This window comes from Schistocerca nitens, chromosome 3, assembly GCF_023898315.1.
Source record: "Schistocerca nitens isolate TAMUIC-IGC-003100 chromosome 3, iqSchNite1.1, whole genome shotgun sequence".
Lineage (NCBI taxonomy): Eukaryota > Metazoa > Arthropoda > Insecta > Orthoptera > Acrididae > Schistocerca > Schistocerca nitens.
Genome location: NC_064616.1, coordinates 625,687,658 through 625,700,100, shown reverse-complemented (window position 1 = coordinate 625,700,100; position 12,443 = coordinate 625,687,658).

Below are 12,443 nucleotides of genomic sequence, written 5' to 3'. Positions count from 1 at the left end.
GGTATGGTAAAATACTCGGGACTGGTCAAAGAATAGTAAATCAAATCCAGATGCAATGGTATCCAGTGTGGGCGGTTTCCTGGTCGGCGTCTATCCACCCAGAGGTGCGGATGCAAATGGATCTTTCAGGAACTAACACTCCCTGCTTGTAATTTCCCAGTGGAAACACTGTACCAACTAGAGTACGAGCTACCACGATTCGTGCGAGGAATAACATGTAATCAATCCACTCATCAACAGACGTCAACCAAGAACTCTGATTCTGGGGAACCTGGACTTACACGATCAGAGAGAAAGTTGGAGCTGCCTGGCAAACTTCCACACAAAATTACTGATTTTTTTTAATCTTTAACGTAAACACACTGATTCAATCAAGAAAACTGCACAATCTAACGTCAGAGCTCAATAAACAAAAGATAATCATGCGTGCCCTGCAGGAAACTGGTTTAATAGACGAAGACACTATATAGTTTGGAAGTTACTGTAAATGTTAGTCCCCAGGGGTGCTCCGAAGTCACACACACAAAAAAAAAGCTAACCACAATGCTTATAATGCTCCTACAGTGCGCAAACAAGAAATATACCATAATCAAGGTACACGCTCCCGTGAAGCGTGTAACAAGAAAGACCCAAATTAACAGAAAAATTCTGGGTAGCATTAGAGATAGTGATGGCCAAGATCAAAATTTTGCTGGGTGATTCCAACGCATAAATCGGCACAGAAAAAAGTCGCCAGAAAACTATGCGAAAAATCCCCACACACAAATGTTGTTGTTGTTGTGGTCTTCAGTCCTGGGACTGGTTTGATGCAGCTCTCCATGCTACTATATCCTGTGCAAGCTCCTTCATCTCCCAGTACCTACATCCTTCTGAATCTGCTTAGTGTATTCATCTCTTGGTCTCCCTCTACGACTTTTACCCTCCACGCTGCCCTCTAATGCTAAATTTGTGATCCCTTGATGCCTCAAAACATGTCCTACAAACCGATCCCTTCTTCTAGTCAAGTTGTGCCACAAACTTCTCTTCTCCCCAATCCTATTCAATACCTCCTCATTAGTTACGTGATCTACCCACCTTATCTTCAGCATTCTTCTGTAGCACCACATTTCGAAAGCTTCTATTCTCTTCTTGTCCAAACTAGTTATCGTCCATGTTTCACTTCCATACATGGCTACACTCCATACAAATACTTTCAGAAACGACTTCCTGACACTTAAATCTATACTCGATGTTAACAAATTTCTCTTCTTCAGAAACGATTTCCTTGCCATTGCCAGTCTACATTTTATATCCTCTCTACTTCGACCTTCATCAGTTATTTTGCTCCCCAAATAGTAAAACTCCTTTACTACTTTAAGTGTCTCATTTCCTAATCTAATTCCCTCAGCATCACCCTATTTAATTTGACTACATTCCACTATCCTCGTTTTGCTTTTGTTGATGTTCATCTTATATCCTCCTTTCAAGACACTGTCCATTCCATTCAACTGCTCTTCCAAGTCCTTTACTGTCTGTGACAGAATTACAATGTCATCGGCGAACCTCAAAGTTTTTACTTCTTCTCCATGAATTTTAATACCTACTCCGAATTTTTCTTTTGTTTCCTTTACTGCTTGCTCAATATACAGATTGAATAACATCGGGGAGAGGCTACAACCCTGTCTCACTCCTTTCCCAACCACTGCTTCCCTTTCATGCCCCTCGACTCTTATAACTGCCATCTGGTTTCTGTACAAATTGTAAATAGCCTTTCGCTCCCTGTATTTTACCCCTGCCACCTTCAGAATTTGAAAGAGAGTATTCCAGTTAACATTGTCAAAAGCTTTCTCTAAGTCTACAAATGCTAGAAACGTAGGTTTGCCTTTTCTTAATCTTTCTTCTAAGATAAGTCGTAAGGTTACAATTGCCTCACGTGTTCCAACATTTCTACGGAATCCAAACTGATCTTCCCCGAGGTCCACTTCTACCAGTTTTTCCATTCGTCTGTAAAGAATTCGCATTAGTACTTTGCAGCTGTGACTTATTAAACTGATAGTTCGGTAATTTTCACATCTGTCAACACCTGCTTTCTTTGGGATTGGAATTATTATATTCTTCTTGAAGTCTGAGGGTATTTCGCCTGTCTCATACATCTTGCTCACCAGATGGTAGAGTTTTGTCATGACTGGCTCTCCCAAGGCCATCAGTAGTTCTAATGGAATGTTGTCTACTCCCGGGGCCTTGTTTCGACTCAGGTCTTTCAGTGCTCTGTCAAACTCTTCACGCAGTATCTTATCTCCCATTTCGTCTTCATCTACATCCTCTTCCACTTCCATAATATTGTCCTCAAGTACATCGCCCATGTATAAACCCTCTATATACTCCTTCCACCTTTCTGCCTTCCCTTCTTTGCTTAGAACTGGGTTGCCATCTGAGCTCTTGATATTCATACAAGTGGTTCTCTTCTCTCCAAAGGTCTCTTTAATTTTCCTGTAGGCAGTATCTATCTTACCCCTAGTGATATGTGCCTCTACATCCCTACATTTGTCCTCTAGCCATCCCTGCTTAGCCATTTTGCACTTCCTGTCGATCTCATTTTTGAGACGTTTGTATTCCTTTTTGCCTGCTTCATTTACTGCATTTTTATATTTTCTCCTTTCATCAATTAAATTCAATATTTCTTCTGTGACCCAAGGATTTCTATTAGCCCTCGTCTTTTTACCTACTTGATCGTCTGCTGCCTTCACTACTTCATCCCTCAGAGCTACCCATTCTTCTTCTACTGTATTTCTTTTCCCCATTCCTGTCAATTGTTCCCTTATGCTCTCCCTGAAACTCTCTACAACCTCTTGTTCTTTCAGTTTATCCAGGTCCCATCTCCTTAAATTCCCACCTTTTTGCAGTTTCTTCAGTTTCAATCTGCAGTTCATAACCAATAGATTGTGGTCAGAATCCACATCTGCCCCTGGAAATGTCTTACAATTTAAAACCTGGTTCCTAAATCTCTGTCTTACCATTATATAATCTATCTGATACCTTTTAGTATCTCCAGGATTCTTCCAGGTATACAACCTTCTTTTATGATTCTTGAACCAAGTGTTAGCTATGATTAAGTTATGCTCTGTGCAAAATTCTACAAGGCGGCTTCCTCTTTCATTTCTTCCCCCCAATCCATATTCACCTACTATGTTTCCTTCTCTCCCCTTTCCTACTGACTAATTCCAGTCACCCATGACTATTAAATTTTCGTCTCCCTTCACTACCTGAATAATTTCTTTTATCTCGTCATACATTTCATCTATTTCTTCATCATCTGCAGAGCTAGTTGGCATATAAACTTGTACTACTGTAGTAGGCATGGGCTTTGTGTCTATCTTGGCCACAATAATGCGTTCACTATGCTGTTTGTAGTAGCTAACCCGCACTCCTATTTTTTTATTCATTATTAAACCTACTCCTGCATTACCCCTATTTGATTTTGTAATTATAACCCTGTAATCACCGGACCAAAAGTCTTGTTCCTCCTGCCACCGAACTTCACTAATTCCCACTATATCTAACTTTAACCTATCCATTTCCCTTTTTAAATTTTCTAACCTACCTGCCCGATTAAGGGATCTGACATTCCACGCTCCGATCCGTAGAACGCCAGTTTTCTTTCTTTTGATAACGACGTCCTCTTGAGTAGTCCCCGCCCGGAGATCCGAATGGGGGACTATTTTACCTCCGGAATATTTTACCCAAGAGGACACAATCATCATTTAATCATACAGTAAAGCTGCATGTCCTCGGGAAAAATTACGGCTGTAGTTTCCCCTTGCTTTCAGCCGTTCGCAGTACCAGCACAGCAAGGCAGTTTTGGTTAATGTTACAAGACCAGATCAGTCAATCATCCAGACTGTTGCCCCTGCAACTACTGAAAAGGCTGCTGCCCCTCTGCAGGAACCACATGTTTGTCTGGCCTCTCAACAGATACCCCTCCGGCACGCAAGCCTCCCCACTAACGGCAAGGTCCATGGTTCATGGGGGGGCACACAAATATACAAACAAAAATGGCATGGGACTCACCGAACTATGCCAACAGAACAACCTGAAGATTATGTCAACATCCCACAGGAAATATCCGTGAAAGTAGAAAACATGGAGTTCACCTATACACAGGTGGGACAATTCCAAATAGACCATGTAGCAACATTCTACCCAGACCAGAAAGACCTCCATGACATTCATGTTCGCGGAGGTGCCAATATTGATTCAGACCACTACCTAACTCGAATGAAAATCAAATTTATACGGAAGAAAATCCATCAATAAAGAACACACATAGAAGAGTTTGACACGTATAAGCTCACAGATCCAGCAGAAAGCAACAATGGGAAAGACAAGCAAACACGCGGGAAGAACCCAATAGAAAGTTGACACATAAAGCAAAAGGTCTGATACCACGAAAAAAAAAAACACTAAACCCAATGGTGGGACTCAGAATTTGAAAATGCACTTAAAAGACGCAAACAAGTTTTCCAGGAATACAAGAATAAAAAAGTCCCCAGATTACCTATATCGTTTTAAAGACTCCAGACAACATGCTGCAAAACGCATTAGGCAAACCAAGAGAAAGTACATGAAGGAGCAACTGAGCGCTACAGAGAATTTTACGGGACTTTCGTAATGAAGGTCTGCGGGTACATACCTCAAAACTTATGCTTCAGGAAAGAAGATGGAAAATTCGCGTTAACTAATCAAGACTACCGTCAGGAACTGGTACATTATTTCTCTGGTCTCCGTAGCTGCCCTGAACCTGAAACAAGATTCCCAACGCAGCACTGCACCTCCACTCACCCACAATCAGTCCCACCAACACACGAAGAGATCAACGAACATACACTTAAATTTAAAAAACCAGCAGGACATCCGGCGAAGACGGCATCATTGCAGAACTACTAAAGAATCTCGGACCAAGGTTTTTACAGAAATGTACACAAACAATCACAACCATATGGTACACAAAAAAACTTCCTGACGACTGGAAATGAGCACTTATCCACCTGCTGCACACGAAAGAGGACAGGGTGAACGTGAATAACTACAGAGGAATCTCCGTACTACAAGTCACCTGCATAATTTTCTCAGCGTGCTTACTTCAGAGAAAACAAGAAGAGTTTGAACTCAAAATTGGTGAATACCATGCAGGCTTCCACCCTGGTCGTTCATGTACAGAACAAATCTTCAATCTGAAAACAATTCTAAAACACAAGTCTATCAGGAGTACTTCAAACTGACACTTTCATAGATTTCAAGAAAACATATGATTCTGTTGACCGAAAATCTTATTTCAACGTCTTAGAAGACTAGAGACTCGACACAAAAACTCTACGACTAATCAAACAGACATTGGCTGCCACAAAATCGAAAGTTAAATGCAGGGGTGAAATATCAAACCTCTTCAAGATCAAAACTGTAGTACACTTGCATGGGGGCTTAATTAAATGAAAATGAAAATAATTTTAATTTCTGCTTTAGTAGCTGTCTGTCCGGTTACGAAGTCTCGTACCGGTTGGCCCTGACTAGTATTATTACGCTATCTGACTGCATAGAACAATAACAAAGAATGAAATGGAAATTTTCATTAACACAATTAATTAATTAAGTCCCCAGCAACTATAAAACCTACGAAACCAAAGCACAAGTGTAACTGTTCTGTGTGTGGAAGTATGACTCAACGTACGCATCTGGCACGGTTCTTCTTCAATAACACAAGAATTTTTAAATAACATTTATACTGAATTAATTAAAGAAAATAGAAATACCATAATTACTCAAGAAAACCAGAATTACACTCTAATACAGGAACACAAGCCAGATGCTTTGTTGACTGAACCTGTAATGACGCATTATTTAAAACATGGAAATAATGAAAAATAAATCAAGTTTCGTTACCTTCATATATTGACCAAAATCACTCTAATCATTACAATATATCTCCACACCGACTCGCTATTACCACATCTCAACAAGAACTTAGCATCACATCTCAGCAAGCACTCCCTACTAGCACATCTGAACACGAACTGACTACTACGAGTCCTCGACAAGCACTGCCCACTACGACATCTCAATAATCACTTCCCGTGGAGGCGGCGGAACAATGCTCTCTAGCGATCTCTGGCGCTGTGGCTCAGTGTAGCCACCTTTCATATGCCCTTCCTCCACGGCTAGAATTTGATGGTATTTTTGCCAGCATTGGTGGTGAAAATACCACCAAATTCGTCAAAAAATACAGACAAAAATAAAAGATAATATTAATACGTAAACATCATATAACTAAATAAAATTTTGGCTTTGCACTGACCTTTCAATAACCTATTATATAGAATACAGTAAGCAATACAAATTCTGTCATACATGTGACTTTACATAACAGTTTACACAAGTATTATGTGGTTAAACAGTTCAATCAATAGCGTCAGCAATGACGAATATGTGCAGGTAAGAGTCTCTTAACTTTTCACAAACAGTAATACACAAAAATCAGTTTATACAAATATTCACATAAACGCTTTCCATAGCCCAAGAATAAGAAGTTGACAGTTCCAGCAGTAGCACTCAGCAATGGTCAACAGGTGCAAATACCAATAAGTAATATTTTTTCAATAGAAGCACTCCATCAGTGGCACCCGCAATGTTGATCAGGTGCACACAGCAACAGATGACTTCATTTCAGTAGAAGCAATCCATCAGTGGCAACCAGCAATGTTGAGTAGGTGCAGACACCAACAAGTAACACCATTTCAGTAGAAGCAGTCCATTAGTGGCACCCAGCAATGTTGAGCAGGTGCAGACATCAACAGGTGACATCTTTTCAGTAGAAGCAGTCCATCAGTGGCACCTGCAAAGTTGATCAGGTGCACACAGCAACAGGTCACATTTCTCAGCAGAAGCAGTTCCATAAAATACACTGTCACTGATCACACTGTTCTTCAGAGTTTATAAGCAGAAATTAAACATGTCCTAGTGGCACCAATATTGTAGAAAAGGTACAAGTAACAGTCCATAATTTTTTTTACAATCACTGATCACACAGTTCATCAGCAGAAATTAAACATGTCCTTGTGGCACCAATCATGTAGAAAAAGTGCAAGTAACAGTCCATATTATTCACCATAACTACTGAGACAGTTCAGTCATGAACAATAGTTTGAATGCACATACAATTTCTTTAACAAATTATTATCAATGCTCTTACACTAAACATACAAATCATAATAAACACACAAATGATATCAGATAATTGTCCTATTAACTATTACAATACACAAATACCAGTAAACCTATAATATTTATGGGTGTCAGTGCAAGCCACTACCAACAAATAAAATAATATTTAGGAGATAGGTGGGTAGGATTAGGAAAGGAAAACACACAAAACACATCCACTCATCTTTCATCCTCATTAAGTGCTACTGTGTAATTGAATAGTGTTAACTGTGTAAATGTAACTCTGTCCAAGATTTGATGTTCATCATGTGTACCAAGTAGTAGTGGCAGCAATGTATAACAGTCAATAATAGTTAGTCAACGTCATAGTCATCATGTCAAGACCAATGTTTGCCAAGCCAGATCAAATTGTACTGTTGCTGAACAACTGTCAGTGAGCCAAGATATGCAATTGCTTCCTCTCTCCCAAAAAAAATATGTACTGCTTAGTGATTTAACAAAGTGTGTGTATAGACAATCTTCCTTCCACTTTAGTGTTCTAGTCTGCCATCTTCATCCTCCTTGTTCCATATAAACCAACAAAAACAATATGCTCCTCATTTACTTTACCTCTTATCCACCAAAACTCCAATAATCATCAACTTCACCTAATCTCAATACCTCAATAATACGTCGATACATATAAACCTCAGCACCAATATCATTTCAATATCATTTACCTTACCTTTTGTCCACGAAAACTCCAATAATCATCACTTAATCTTATCTCAATACTTCACTAATACCTCTTCAACTTCACATAATCTCAATAATACCTCAATAATAAATCTTCAATACGTCGATACCTATAAACCTTATTGCCAATATCATTTCACTTCCATAACAACTCTTTCCTCTAGTCAGTCTCCTCGAACAAGTACAGACAAAATCCTAGTGCAACTTCAATTCAGCATCCCATACAATCCGAAGACACAGTGTCCACACACAACCTCTGTGTAATCCATCTGACCCAAATTTTCTACTCATTATAAATTATAAGATACATTTTGGTTCCTTGTCCATCATTAAATAAAAGAAATACATACATGACCTCTAACAGACTTAGTTCGAATAACTCTCAGTAATTAAGTACGATTACGGAGTGTGAATAATCATAATATTTCACAGTGTGTACACCACTTCAAGAATCAAAGCAGAAGCAAACATGTGGAGTATTTTTGTGTCAAGTGTCACTTCCTATTTCAATTGCTCACGAAAATGCAGTGTAATACTGTCAATGGTCTAAACCTAGTTTTGGTCTGTCATGTCGTTAGCTTCCTTCCTATTAGCATAAATTTATACAGCTTCCATAAAACCTCAGCTCATGTGACTTCTATGACTTTCTTTTACTAATGTCGTTCGTCGAATTATAGCAGTTCATTTTCTTATCTTAAAAATATAAGGCACTGAGCGTAAGCAAAACATGCAATAGCGAGTAAATATACCAGTAGAGAACAGAATGTCAACAAGTGGATGCAGCACAATCCCTACAACGAGGCTCTGCCAAGTGAACAATCTATAATTAATACCACAGTGTAACCTAAACTCTATATTTGTACACAGTATATCAGCATTTCTATATACTAGATTGAAGAGTAGTTATGACAACAAAACAGAAATGTGTAAATATGCAATCCATACGCACAGCAGCAAACATGCCTTACACAATAAACAGGTCATTAGAATCACATCGACATAAGCAAATAAATGTTCATATGTAATCTTAATAAGTAAACATGAAGGTGCAAGCAGATAAATCACAAAGTATAACTTACATATCTAACCACATCAGCACAATTAATCAGGTGACAATTATAATCTCAATAAATAAGCACAGCAGGCACATAATAAAAAAAAATATGACGTCAGTGAAAAAGCATAGCAGCCAAGCGATGCATAATATATACAAATAACAACCCTGTTCATTAGTCAATCATTGTCAAAATCAGTTAATATGCGTAAGCACGTCGCTTCACTAGTAAATTCATAGAACATGAAATTAGCACAAAGTATGAATCACGTAATCGCAAGCAGCAAATTACGTCTAAAGTACGTACCTAAGTGGAATTATGTTACCTGAAAAATAAACTCAATTAACCGTTACCTTTTTTTTTTATTTATTACTTTCTTCTTCGAAATGACATTCTTCCTGAAAATTTTCTCCAAAGCAAGTCGTCTTAACGTCGGACACGCACAGAATTTACCTGAAGGTCTTAAATATTTTACACAACCGTATCCTGAAAAATACTGAACGTTAATAACATAATTTATAGTACTTATAGCTTTATACAGAATTTATTCAGAGAAATTAAACTGTGTATTTGTTTACGGCTGTCAGTGCATTCACACTGAGCGCTCGATCAGCTGTAGACGCGTGACGTAGGAAGTAATTGTTTGCGGTCAACGACTGCCTTGTGCGGCGCGCCGACTTGACTGTTGCTTTGAGTATGTGCCGCCGCCAAAACACAGCGCGGTATTCTTGTACTCTCCGCATGTTTACATGTAGCTGTTAGTTTCTCTAAAGTATGTCATTCCACAAAAATGTTTCAAAATTATATCATTCCACAAAAATTTTAACGTTTGATATATGATGTATTCCTTTAGAGCGTCGTGATTTAAGAGTTTCTACTTCAACAGTGTTATCATGAATAATTTTGCGAACTCTATACGGACCGTTATAAAGCAGAAAAAATTTGCGACATTAGCCTTTTCCTTTATGAGATAAACGGTGGGACTTAATTAACACCTTCTGGCCAACTGACAAGATTTTTAAACGACCAGGACGCTTAGCTGATTTCTCTCTTCTAGCAGCCGCCGATGAAATATTTTGTAGAGCCAGGTTGACAACTTCAGAATGCCGCAGTTTCCGTGAAGGCGGAAAAGGAACGATTTCAGAAATGCGATTTGTTGGTACTTTATTTTTTAATATCAATAGAGGCGGTAAAGAAGTTGAGTCATTAGGAAGTTCATTCAGAATGTTTTGAAAAATATGAAGATACTGATCTCAAGTTCTGTGATTCTGATGACAATAAAGACGGCACAATTTATTGATTTCCTTCATCCATCTCTCTGAAGCATTAGATTGAGGGTGAAAAAGTGAAATGAAGATTGGTTTAATTTTACGACGCCGTAGAGTACGAAGCCAAATTTTAGAGCGAAACTGTGATCCATTATCTGATATGACCTTATCAACATGACCAACTTCTTTAAGAAAATGTTTGATGAAAGCATTAGATACTGAACGAGCTGTTGCTTTGCGTAAAGGTGTAAAACACACATATTTTGATGTCAATTCCACTGCTACGAAAATGTACGCAAAACCATTAGTAGATCGAACCACTGGACCGAACAAATCGACTGCAGCCATCTCCTTTAATTTCGCTGGAATGATAGGAAACAACGGTGCTCTGTGAGAAACCGTTGGCGGCTTAGCCTTTTGACATAATTTGCATTTGGCAAGAACAGATCGAATACGTTTTTCCATATTACTGAAGTAGCAAATTTCTCGTAATTTATGAAAGCATTTTCTGGGACCAAAATGCGCATAACTGAAATGTGTGTACCAAATCAATTTATTGACCCACTCATCAGGAATACAAACTAACCAAACAGAGTTGTCGACCGACTTCCGTTTAAAAAGAATGTCATTGCGAACTAAATAATGCTGTCTAATCGCTACGCTTTCCTTTCTCCTCCACTTCTCCTTAATGTCCTTCCAGATTGGATCCTTATTTTGCTCCTTAGCAATGTCCTGGAGCGAAGACGAAATAAAGTTCTCAAACGCCACACCTTGAATGTACATCAAACAATAATGGTTTTCTTTGCAGTCCTCTTCAGCACTTTGTTTCAAACCCATAGGTGCACGTGATAAAGCATCAGCAACAATATTTGAAGATCCCTGTATGTAAACAATACGAAAATCAAATTCCTGTAGGTACAACGCCCATCGTGACAATCTGCCGTGAGTTAATTTTGTTGACATAAGAAATTCCAGAGCTCGATGATCGGTGTAAACCTTAGTATGTCTGCCAAACAAAAATGTGCGAAATTTTGTGAAAGCCCAAACAACAGCCAAAGCTTCAAGTTCCGTAATCGAATAATTCTTCTCTGATTTAGAGAGAACACGGCTTCCAAATGCAATAGTCTTCTGTACTACAACGCCGTTTTCTTCTATCTCTTGAAATAAATGTGCACCTAGGCCTTTGTATGATGAGTCCGTCGCCAAACAAAAATCTTTAGATAAATCCGGATGTGAAAGAAGTGGAGCAGCAACTAAAGCATCACGAAGTTGTTCAAATTCTGATTGAGCTTCCTCATCCCAACACCAATTAGAATTTTTTCCAGATAATTCACATAAACGAGGTGTGGCCAAATTGTCCAATCTAACAAAGCGTCTAAGAAAATTACAGACACCAAGGAAACTACGAACATCACGTTTTGTGGTAGGAACAGCATAATTACGAATAGCGTCTAGTTTCTCTGGATCAGGGAGAATACCTTCTGTAGAAATAATGTGACCGAGAAATTTCACCTGCGAACGACCAAATTCTGATTTTTCCAAGTTCACTGTCATGCCAACTCGTGCAAAAATACGTAATAATGAATCCAAAATTTTGTTATGCTCACTCCAAGAACGTTTAGCAATAAGAATATCGTCAACATATGAAGTAATATTGTCACGAAGATAAGCAGGTAAAATTTCATTTAAGCTACGAATGAATGCTGCAGAAGATATAGTAAGTCCAAACAGTGATTTCCGAAATGTTATGCTCACTCCAAGAACGTTTAGCAATAAGAATATCGTCAACATATGAAGTAATATTGTCACGAAAATAATCAGGTAAAATTTCGTTTAAATTACGAATGAATGCTGCAGAAAATATAGTAAGTTCAAACGGTAATTTCCAAAGTCACTTTTGGGTAAAACAGTCAAATCCGGTTATTCTTTACCTACTGTCTAGATAGATGGATAGTAGAAGAGTTGTTTTTATAGATACAAAGAATAGTGAAAGAGTAGGCAGCGGTGCAGAAAACTAAAAGGGAAATAGCACCACTACAGCTCGGGGCCCTGTGAGCGCTACGGCACATATTCACTTAGTGTAGTGAATCCCCTGAGGACTTTAATAGCTGCACATAAATTTCAGTTTGTGACTTAGTGGCAAATTTGGCGGAAGTGCGTACATAAATTGATCTAACCATGCACATGGATG